The sequence below is a fragment of the Aethalodelphis obliquidens genome, unplaced genomic scaffold (assembly GCF_003676395.1).
Source record: "Aethalodelphis obliquidens isolate GAN/ISIS:26980383/991018 unplaced genomic scaffold, ASM367639v1 scaffold1, whole genome shotgun sequence".
Taxonomy (NCBI): domain Eukaryota; kingdom Metazoa; phylum Chordata; class Mammalia; order Artiodactyla; family Delphinidae; genus Aethalodelphis; species Aethalodelphis obliquidens.
Window position 1 is genome coordinate 53,653,042 of NW_020837945.1, and position 12,360 is coordinate 53,665,401.

A 12,360-nucleotide genomic window follows, 5' to 3' on the forward strand; every position below is an offset into this window, starting at 1 on the left:
GATGGACCTGGAGGGCATTATCCTTCATAAAATAAGTCAGACAGAGAACGACAAATACTCTATGTAATCCTTTATATGTGCAATCTAAAAAATAAAATGAATGAATATAACAAAACAGAAACAGACTCACAGATATAGAGATCAAACTGGTGGTTACCAGTGGGGAGAAAGAAGGGGGAGGGGCAAGATAGGGTAAGGATTAAGAGATTCAAACTATTATGTATGAAATAAATAAATAACAAGGGTATATTGTACAGCACAGAGAAATATAGCCATTATTTTATAGCTTTAAGTGGAACAGAATATATAAAAATGTTGAATCACTATGTTGTACATCTGAAACTAATTTAATATTGTAAATCAACTATATTTCAATTAAAAAAATAAAGTAACTGAGGTAGGTGAAAAAACATTTTCAAACTAGTCAGAATTGTCTAAAAATTTGTTTTAATTACGGAAGTCGGGATTCTTGTGTATTTTTTTTAAATGCTTTTAAACTGGCATTTTCAGTGAAAAGTGTTCTTTTGGTATTTTTTGTTTTTTAAGGGTTCCATATTTAAAGCATTAGATATTTAGTGTCTTTAATTCTCTAGGAAATTGTATGTTCCCTTATATTAGACTTTTATAAACCTTATTTATAAACCAATCAATATAGAACTCCTTAATTTACAAGATTTTATATCTAATTAATTTACTTATTTTTCCAGAAGTAAGAGAATATTTCTAACACAAAATGAGAGATAAAGACTTTTTTGCAATTACAGACACAGACACACAGCTTGTAGCTTTAGTTCTATACCATTAGTCATAACTTAAAATAAACATGGAGAACAAAAGCTCACAAAACTGCATGTCGAAATGCTCTTAACCTTTTCAGTGGAAGGCTGATGTATTCTTGAATAAACAAGGAAACCAACAAACAAAATTTTCTGTCATCTCTCACCCAACAGGATAGGTCTCTGCCTGATAAAGACCATCAAATAGGCCATAAAACCAAATTCACATACATTGGTGGCAAATTAAGAATAACTTCCAGGGCTTCCCTGGTGGCGCAGTGGTTGAGAGCCCGCCTGCCGATGCGGGGACGCAGGTTTGTGCCCCTGTTCGGGAAGATCCCACATGCCGCAGCACGGCTGGGCCCGTGAGCCATGGCCGCTGAGCCTGCGCGTCCGGAGCCTGTGCTCCGCAACGGGAGAGGCCACAACAGTGAGAGGCCCGCATACCGCAAATAAATAAATAAATAAATAACTTCCAGGTTTTAGGAAACCAGAAGCAGAAACAAAAGCAAAAGCACAGAATCGGGGTGTGGGGTGTGGAGGAGAAACAAAGAGTCAGTGAAGGTAAATAAAGTTATATTGGTCCTTGGGATTTGCTTCGGGAGCCAAGGAAAGAAGATGTTTATTCCCTCGCTACACTGTTTAAACGGCTCTGGAATGTATTTACTTGGAAATCTCTGGTGTAACCTCCAAAGCAATCAAGCTACAATTTTCAAAATTTAAAAAGCTGAGTTAGAATAAAGTTGAGAAAAAATGTGTTTAATTCATTGATGAAAAAACCAGGAGGACCGTAAAGCTGGTTCATTAATTCTATCGGTAAAAAAATCAAATGCCGCCTAAACCCAGATCTCCCAAGAGGCAGTATTTCACCTTTGCCAGATCCAACGTCAGAGCAGGTTGTTCTTCCTCTGTGACCATCTCAATGAAAGCTATATTGGCTAAGAGATCCACTTCTATCTACTCTATTGATGCCATAAGTCATTCTACTCTGTAACTGCGGTATCCTCTATCCATGTTGAACTGCCTTTCTGGTTTGTTCAAGTTATCTCTTAAAATACCTATCATTGTTTTTGTTAGCATTTTGGTTAGAAATTTTTATTTTAATTAACTCTACTTTTCTCAAAATTCACATTCTTCACTTTTGCAGAATATGTAAATTTCTAGGAATGCATATAATGTGTTATGGTAGAAACACTTCATTTCTCCTCCTTCTTTGATTTGTTTGTATATGAAAAGTAGAAACGAAATGGCTAAACTCAATCTCTGATGGGCTAACACAAAAATTTATTCAAATTTTATTCAAAATGTATTCTTGAAAGAACCAAAAATCCATGAGCCTCTTTTATCAGGTGTCTACTTTGATGAAAAATCACCCATGCACGATGACTTGTCTTTCCTCCATTAGTCTTACTCTGACAAATCAGAGCAATACTTTGGCAACTACGCAAAAGAACAAATATTCAAGCAAGGAGTATTTTCAGACTTTTCCTCTGTTAGTTGCCTAGGGGATTATACTCCTATAAATAATAAAGCACTCTACAACTTACTCTAACATTTTTTCTGATTTAAAGTTTCTGACACAGCATGATATGGCTGATTATGCCAATGAATTTCCCCCCTTAAGTCAAGAAAAACTGCACAACAATAATTATCTAATTAAGAGTCACATAATTATGATTACTGAATTCCAAGAGAACTGTTGTAGTAACAGTAACAACTTATCTAAGGCCAATTAGGTTGTATTTCCTTTCTGCTTTAATTTAATCCAAAAGAGCAATAAACAGGATATGTCTAGTTGATGATTTAATTAACTACAGTAAATTAAGAAGTTAGAAATTGTTATGATGCTGAAAACCTCAATGCCCTTCAAGGCTGGAATCTTTATTCCTTATTCCCTAAAAAGTTTAGGATTTTCACTAATTTCATAAGTGAGGCTATATCCCAAATTAAGATCAACATACAAAAAATGTAATGATTCGGGGTGTTTAATAACTGAGAAAGGGGGAAAAAAAAAACCAGGGCACAATCACTTTTAGTGAAGTGGAAAGGATTATTTTAATGTCTTTGAAAGTCATATTGGAAAAGAACAATGCAAAGTTGAAATCCCATTTACTTTCTGAAATGGACAGAGCATTTGAGGGCAAAGGAAATAGGATCAAAGAGAAGGTGTGAGATAGATTTTATTCAAGGTCTTTGATTTATGTGGTTTGAAAACATCTCTAAGACTATTCTTGAAGAAAAGAGTAAGAGAAAACATATGTTAAAATTTTCAATGTGTTCCACAGTCCAAAATCAAAAGTTCCGAACACAATTAGAAAAGAAGGAAAACCTCAGAGAAATATGGAACTAGAGAGGTCTGATTATGATAAAAATCTGAAAATGTTTTTTCTTATTCTTTTTCTATGATCTTAGGTTAAAGAATGCACTGGTTTCATAGCTGCCAAATAAGTGATCACATAATTATTCATGTTTTACAACAGCAATACACAGCCTGAGAAACTGTGAATATCTACCGCTATTCACGCTTGGTTCAATCTTCAGTTCTTTTTCTCAATATTTCTGACCACAGTTAAGTATCTAATTCTTCATTCATCCATCTTTTACATCTTTCTTCATATACCAGTTAATTCTCTTTTAAGAGATAAACTGGCATAATTCTTTATTTCCTTTCACTTTAAGAATTTTCGACCTCTATGTGGTGGTACATTAAGTTAAAAAAACCACCGCCAAAATTTCCTATTAAATTCAAGAGAATTGCATTTACTTTCTTTAGAACCATCACTGTTTAACATTTCGAGAGGATGATGGGTTCACACAGTTTTACAAACCTGTCATCCATGACATTTTAAAGAGATTTGTCCTGAGGATTTCAAACTATGAAAAAACTTTGATATTTAACTCAAATATCATCAAATGGAACTTGCTTTAATTTCTGTTATTTTTTAAAACGTCTCAGATCTCTCTAAGCATTTATTTTCTATTTAGTATCCCTCCATAGCAGTAATTATTTTTTCCCCTTCCAGCACCTGTTTACATGCACAATAAACACAGATCCAGTTATTCCAGATTTTGAAGATGAGCTGTAGATAGACTTGAGGGTATACACAATTGTTAATATGGGTTAACTAACTTTGTTGTTTTAACAACTGTTAAAAACAAACATGTGGGAACTGATGTAATTGATTATTACCATTGGAATCTAGCAAATGTTTACTGCCTCTCACAGAGAAACCCTACCCCCATTTCTTCTCCCCCTGATATTTTAACTCAAAATATGTCAGAAAAATGGAATACAGTCATCTTTCCGTATCCACCAGTTCCACATCCATGGATTCAACAAACCGGGGATGGAAAATATTTAAAAAAAAATTCCAGAACGTTCCAAAAAGAACTTGGATTTGCTGCATACCAGCAACTACTTACATAGCATTTACATTGTATTTATGACTATTTACAGAGCATTTACACTGCATTGGAAATTATAAGTAATCTAGAGCTGATTTAAAGTATACTGGAGGATATGTGTAGGTGCAAATACTGCACCATTTTACATAAGGGACATGAGCATCCTCAGACATTGGTATCTGTGAGGGTCCTGGAAACGATCCCCTCTGGATAACGAGGGACTACTCTACAAACTGAAAGAGGCATCCTCGCTGCTTCCCCAGGAAGAAATCTCTTTTACAGATAAGTAAACTGACTTTTAGAAACGTAAATTACTTGCCCAACATTGGTAATACAGATTTTAATTAAAACTAAAATGCCTTTTCCTCCACTAAGCTGGTCTTTATTATTTCTTTTATTTTAAAGATGCCTTAGTATCCTGGATTCCTTTCTATAGCTCTTTGTTACATTTACTTAGTGACTTTCTCAAACCTGAATGACTCTTATTTGTGTATTTATAAATAAAATTTTAATATTGAATAATCTTCATCTACAGTGGAGTAGTATTATTAGGAACAATTATTTGTCAACTGGAAAAAAATGCACAACCTATAAGTTGAGAATTATGTTTTATTCAATGGACTCTGAGGACTTAAGTCCAGAAGACAGCCCCTCAGGTAGCTCTGAGGGACTGCTCCGCAGAAGTAAGGGAGGTCCCTGGATATATAGGAGTTTTAACAACAAAAACCAGGTAGTTAGAACATCGAAAGATCACTGTTAACTTAAAAAAAAAAAAAAAAAAGACACGTTAAGTTAATGAATTTAGCCCTTTTCTATGTATGGGAAGATGCAAGAGTCTGGGCTCAATGAAATCATTCCCTTGATGTGCACCTCAGCTATCTAGGGCCAGTATCCTCTTCTTTCCCATCCTGAGTCCCCTCAGGGCTCACCGTGGGGGGAAGCTGCAGTGGCTGATGACTTGAGGGCCACAACATCCTTTGTTTGCTGATATGGTGGGTGGCATTCTTAGTCCACATATTTAACATATATGAAGCATTTTGTAAATGACCAGATTATAAAAGATTAAATGTTAAGTTATGTGGTTAAAAGTCAGTAACCCACACCACTTTTTATGTTTACTTTGAAAGGTTTTCTTGTTAAGGAAAGAACTTCTGAGTGTTTACTGTAGTTCCTTTCCCCAAGGCAACCTCTTATTTGTCAGGACCTCTGCATTTCTTTCTCGCCTCAAGGAAACAATCTTAACTCTGTGACTGTACAGAAAAACCTGTGATTAGAGAAGGGAAGTGAATAAATCATCTGCAAAACAGTTACAGAGTTTCAAGAATGATTACTCTTTTGGAACAGTTTTTATGTTGGAGCATATTTTTTGTAGCTTTTTGTTTTGCATTTGAACTTAATATCTTTCATTTCAAACTTCAAATCAAAGGAAATAGGGCACCAAAGAACACAGATGTTCAGACCTTAGCAGTTTTAACATACAGAGTGCTTTCATACAATTTAGAACTCTATTTATCTCATAAAATTTAAAAGTCCAATTTAAGATGTGTTTAAGACTTACAGAAAAGGATACTATTGAAATGAAGATGCAAATTCTGAACCTTAACTTTTTCTAATTATTGTAAGAACCAATGGTATTTTGTCTTATGAAAGGACTCTCAAAATGGAGTATTGCTAATAGAGCTCTCGAAAATGGAGCAGGGAGGCCACTCAGGAAGTGTGACTATCATACAAGTCCTTTATGCCTGGATAGAATTGGACCTTTTGACCACTACTGTCCTAACAAAGGCATCCAGAATATCTGCCAGAAACTCATAGTTATCGGGCCCTTATCCCAAAATAACTCATAATTCCTTAAGGCCAAATATTTCCCAACTTGTGTCAGAGTTGACCACAATTATCCAGGCAACTTTAACAACCTTGTGGCTTTTTGTCTTTATTGGCCCCTGACTCTTTCTCTTTCCAGGAACATGCTCTCATTTTTTTCCCCAAGTTGCAATCCTTAGGACCCCAAATAAACTAGTTTCTTTTTTTTTTTTTTTTTGCGGTACGCGGGCCTCTCACTGCTGTGGCCTCTCCCGTTGCGGAGCACAGGTTCCGGACGCGCAGGCTCAGCGGCCATGGCTCACGGGCCCAGCCACTCCGCGGCATGTGGGATCTTCCCGGACCGGGGCACGAACCCGCGTCCCCTGCATCGGCAGGCGGACTCTCAATCATTGCGCCACCAGGGAAGCCCTAGTTTCTTTTTGAAGCCTTCTAAAATTAAATTCAGCAAGTGTTTCATCCCCATTTTACAGGTAGTCACAATTACATAGTTGGCAATTCCAAATTAGGTTTGTCAGTTCTAAAAACAACATGGGATTTTGTTTATATCTTATCACAGTAAAGTTCCTTGATAAAGACAGTAAACAGTTAAAGCTCTCAATGTTAAAAATATCAAAAATGTCAATCCATCAATGAAACATTTGCATTAATACTTTATCTCAAGAGATATTAAAGATTATCTTCGTTCTTTTTCTCTCTTCCTCTCTTTTTAAGAAAACATGAGATCTTACACTCAAGCACGTTTCTATTTTTCAAAGAAGATTTACAATCCCTCACACACAATTAGTATTTCATAAAATATTGTAATTTTTTACTTCTTCTTTCATCAGATAATTAATGAATGCCTAATACAAACTCTGTATGTCTGCCCTCACAGTGTGTACAGCCTACTGCTGATGATGGGCAGTTATGAAAGGGCATGAGGGTAACCTGAAACAATGTACAAGTGTTAGGTAGTTAGATATCTGCAGCAAGAAGGTGACAGTGGCGAGAAAGACAAGAGCAAGCAATCAAGTCACACCCAACCATCTGGGGACTCTCCCCTGACCCCACTCACAACAGGCAAAACTATGGTTGTGTAGTGGGCAGCTTATCCTGATAAAGAGGGGCACAGTAACACAAGGGAACGTCCCCGGGCTGCGCATGCCCAGAGCAGACAGGCGTAGAACCTATAGTAAACCCAAACTCATTATACCATCATTATAATAAAATCTACATGTGGTTTTGCCCTCCCCGCCCCCGTGGGCATTTCTTAGCGATTCAAAGGTGAGAGCATGTGCAGCAGTAAACTTGTGCCATAGCTCCAGACGGTCAATGAAATAACGATCCCCTGTCACGCACCCCTGCTTCCCTGCAAAATGCTCCTTAATAGAGCCCTTAAGCCTGTACAGGAAGGTTGTTTTCATTTCGCGAAAAGAGCCGCCCGCTCGCTCTCTCTCTCTCTCTCTCTCTCTGAGTGTACCTTTGCTTCGATAAACTTTGCTTTGGGCTTGCTTCACTTCGCTGAAACTGCCTGCTCTCAGAAACAGCCCACTCTCTCTCTCGCTCTCTCTCCCCCTCTCTGAGAGTGTATCTATGCTTAAATAAACTTTGCTTTGTGCTTAAGCCTCAAGTGGTAGTTTGCAATTCTTTGCTTACTATTGTGGGATGGAGATAACTGGTCCAGGTCTTCCGTTGACCTCCTCGGTTGAAGCTATTTTGTTACAATGCACGTCAAAGGAGTACTAGTGTTACAGGAGCCTTTAAAAAAATACATTTGACCTGAAGTCAGGGCCAGAAAATGCTTCCAAGAAGAGTTGGAAAACTGAAAAGAAAGTAACAGTTAGCTAGGTGACAGGAGAGAAAAATATCTTTCAGACAGAAGAAATAGCATAAACAGCATATAGGAGGCTCAGGAGGAAAGACAGCTGGTAGAGGCCAAAGGAGAGAGAAAGAGATATTATTAGTGCCTGTAAAGAAATAAAATAATACAATGAGAGATGAGACTAGAGAGAAAGCCAGTGAACTCACTATATAGGAGTTTTGACACCAAGTTGAGCACGTGGTCTCACCTCTATCCTAACATCACTGAGAAGTCGTTGGACGGTTTTAAACAGGAATATCATAGGCTGCAATGTGGAGAACAAATTAGAAGGAAACAAACTTGGATAGAAGACCGTTTGGGAACCTGTTGCCAAAATATGAAAAAAAGACGAAGGAACCTAAATTGGGGAGTGGCTGTGCATGTGGATATTTATAGAGGAATCAAACCTATGTGGTTTGTGGACTAATTGATTTGGGGATATGAGGCAGATAGAGGAATCAAGGATAATCCCTCTTTGATTTAGGCAAAGAGTGCATAGAGGTGGCAGTCACTAAGGGTGCAAAATGGTTCACCTTTGATGGTACAAAACTGATTTCAGTTTGAGATAGGCTATATCTGAGGTGTTGTGTCATTTGTATGAAATTTCAATAACAGAGTCAGAAATATAGAGATCTTTAGGATTCACATAGAGGATGATCTAAATTGCCCAGGAGGAGATAGGGCTAAGAAGAGAACCTGAAAAGACCCAATAATTAAGGAAAGAGTAGAGAATAAAATCCTGGAAAGGAAATTGAGAAAAAATGGCCACTTATTTAAGAAATATAAATCAGGGCAGTATAGAGCCAGGGAATTCAAGGAAAGCCATATTTGGTAGGTAAAATAATGCCCCCCCAAAAAATGTTTGGGCATTAATCCTCAGAAACTGTGAATATGATACCTTCACAAAGGGCAAAAGTGACTTTGCAGGTGTGATTAAGTTAAGGATCCTGAGATGGGAAATTTTACTGTATTATTATCTGGGCAAACCCAATGCAATCACAAGGGTCCTTACAAAAGGGAGGCAGAAGGGTCAGAGTTGGGGAAGGAGATGTGAAGAGGAAGAGGTGATAAACAGAGATAAACCAAGGAATACCAATGACCTGTAGAAGCTGGAAGACACCAGCAATTGGATCCTCCCCTAGAGAGAAGGAATGTGGCCCTGCAGATTCATTTCAGACTTCTGGCCTCTAGGACTGTAAGATAATAAATTTATGTTGTTATAAGCCACTAATTTTCTGGTAATTTGTTACAACAGCAATGGGAAACTAATGCACTATGTAAGAGTTGAATTTTGCAATACAGAATTCACTGATGACTTTTGAAAGAGGGGTATTCTTTAGAGGAAAAGTCGTGAGATTGCTTTTTTTGGATCCTTAATTATGTCTCTGCCCTTGATGTTTCAGGTTGCTTGCTTCTTCAGCTCCAAGTCTGGGATATATGAGGCAAGAAGAACACCCAAGGAGTTCATCACTATATTGTTTCTTGGGTCTCAAAATTCCTGGGTCATCTGCCTTCCTCTTTCCACCTTTCAGAGTTTTCTTATGTTTGTTTAACATTTAATGTCCAGGGTTTTAGCTGTACTTATCAAAAGGAATAGGGGGAAGTATCCCAAATGATATTTTAATTTTTAAGTTCTTCTTTATCTGTGTTTTCCAAAATTTTTTACTGGATATGAATTACTTGTGTTTCATATAAATGTGTTTTTACAAATATAATGCCTAGAACAGCACTTTATATGTCACATAGCAATCAATATACAAAGTTAAATTTATTTTGCAAAAAAATAACAAATCTGAAACAATTTAAAATAGACAAATAAATGTCTCCATTATAATATGATTTTAATATAATAATATATTAAAATCCTATATAACATTTAACTCATCAGTGACACAACCTTTCAAATAGCATTTTCTAAAATATATTCTGCATAATGTGATTTAAAAATACTGAGCAACTGGTATGGACCAGGCAGAAACCAGTAAGAATGACTGCCCAGAAGTCAGAAAGGACTGTCTAGAACAACATAGTGGGCATATCAGCCTTTAAAACCCTAGGAAAAAGTGTTCCATGGCCAAGTACTTTGGGAAAATAATACTATTTCCTCTTCTTGGGAGTTCTTGTCAGGGAAAAAAAAATATCCTCAACATCATTAAATGCAGACTTTTATCATAAAATTATTTTCTCATGAAAAACTTTTTTCTGGCAACACCTATTCACAGCCTGTAGAATATGCTCTGTCAAGTGCTTTTATGCTAAACTATTATTCTTATGAGCCATTTCTTATCCATATCCTTTTCTACCGCTTGATAATTATTGCCACTCGAATAGAATGCATTCTGTAAAATGGCTTATTCTGTAGCCTAATCTGTTTAAGAAAAGTGACACATCTGAAATTAAACCATGTGAGATATTAACATTTCCCTGGACCTTTGAATACATTTATTTGTTAGATGCATATCAGCAATAAATAAAAGCAGCATATTAGGAAAAAGGTGAAAGGTATAGGTTTAGAGCTAAAATCACCTATCAGTTTTCTACAGTGTCATCCCTTATCAACTGGTAGGTGCTCTTTGTGGAGAATTTTGCAGCTGGATCTTGGCTCAGATGGAAACTACAAAGTTTAACTAGTGATTCCTGCCATGACCACAAGATGAATAAATAAATGAAGACCTGCATGCCAAGTACAGTATTTTGTGTCTTTTTATGAAATAAGGCTGAATAAGAATTATATTGCATGTTGATCTAATTCCTCTTTCATATTTGAAATGATGTTTTGTTTTTAGAAAGAAAACACAGTTTAGAAACTTCCTCAATCCCTTGGCTATTGAAATTCAGATAGGAACCTACTTCTGCCTGACAATAAAATCTTTTTTGCTTTCACTATATCATATTGCAGTATTTAGATAACACACGAAATAAAGTTATCCAAGGACATATAATGAGATATCTCTAGGGGATATTACATTGAAAAAAGAGAATTTGAAATATTTTTTTAAAAAGTAGTACGCAATTTAAACTTTTACTGAACAGCAAGTACAGTCAATTAATTTTCATCACTTTCAAAATAATTTTATTATGTATCATAAAAATAAGCATTAAAGATTCCTATAAAAATGGTTTATACATGGCCCAGGATATACATGTTTAAATCAACTATAACTAAATCCAAATGCCTTCATAGATATTAAGAAAATATTTTTGTGAACCGGAAATGGAAGACGAACATCAAGAGGCAAGTAGTCCTCAAGCTGCTGGTCTCCTTGCTCTGAGTCCAGTAGCAGGAAGAAGCACCAGGGCATAAGGTGGCCAAGGTAAGAGGGGAAACCTTAACCAGGTTTATCGCTTAGAAATGAGCCAGGACTGGCCTTCTTGGTGCCTAAAAGGAGGCTGATAAACTGCTCCAGAAAATGTAACTGAGCAGGACCCTCTAGTGCCTTCCCGGGACAGATCCCTCCCCCAAATCCTCTGCTTTAGTTCCTCTGTGAAGTACGCGGATAATCTCTCATGCATATATCCTGAGTTTTTCAGAGGCTAAAAACCACCACCAAATGGAAGAAATTAACTACAGTAAGTCCCCTACATACAAACCTTCAAGTTGTGAACTTGAAGAGGATGTCCATGCATCCTCTACAAGTGGTTGTGCTTTTGTGTACTTTACTGTACAGTACTGTTGCTGTGCAACACGAAGAGCTTCCTAATGAAGATCTGATGGAATTGGAGGCCCAGAGAAAGGATGAAGAGAGACAAGAGGAAGAAGTAACTGAAGAACCGAAAAGATTCACAATGCAGGAAATGGCAAGGAAATTTTTTTTTTTTTTTTTCGGTATGTAGGCCTCTCACTGTTGTGGCCTCTCCCTTTGCGGAGCACAGGCTCGGGACGCGCAGGCTCAGCGGCCATGGCTCACGGGCCCAGCCACTCCACGGCATGTGGGATCCTCCCAGACCGGGGCACGAACCCACGTCCCCTGCATCGGCAGGCGGACTCTCAACCACTGCACCACCAAGGAAGCCCCAAGGAAATTTTTTTTTATTTGAGGAGGCACTGTTAGTTTTTGAGGCACAGGACCCGAATGTGGAGAGGTACAGGAAGGGTGCAGCAGCCGTTCCAAATGCAATCCAGGGCTACCGTGTCAACTATCATGAGAAAAAAAGAGCTACTACCCAGACATCACTGGATCAGTTTTTCAAGAGGGTAGATAGAATTGAATCCAGCAAGGAACCAGAACCTGTGTCATCAACGTCAGGTGTGAGTGAAACTGCAGCTTGCCCTCCGTCTCCTATTGCTCACGATCCTTCAGCTCTACCATCTCCCACCTCCTCTTCTTCCTCCAGTCAATAACTCTTCTTGCCTGTTCACTAGATGCCAGACCCTGTATGCCAGCTGTTGTACAGTACTACTGTACTTTTCAAGGTACTGTACTATAAGATTAAAAATGTTTATTTTTTGTGTTTGTTTGCTTTTTACGTATTATTTGTGTGAAAAGTATTATAAACCTATTACAGTACAGTACT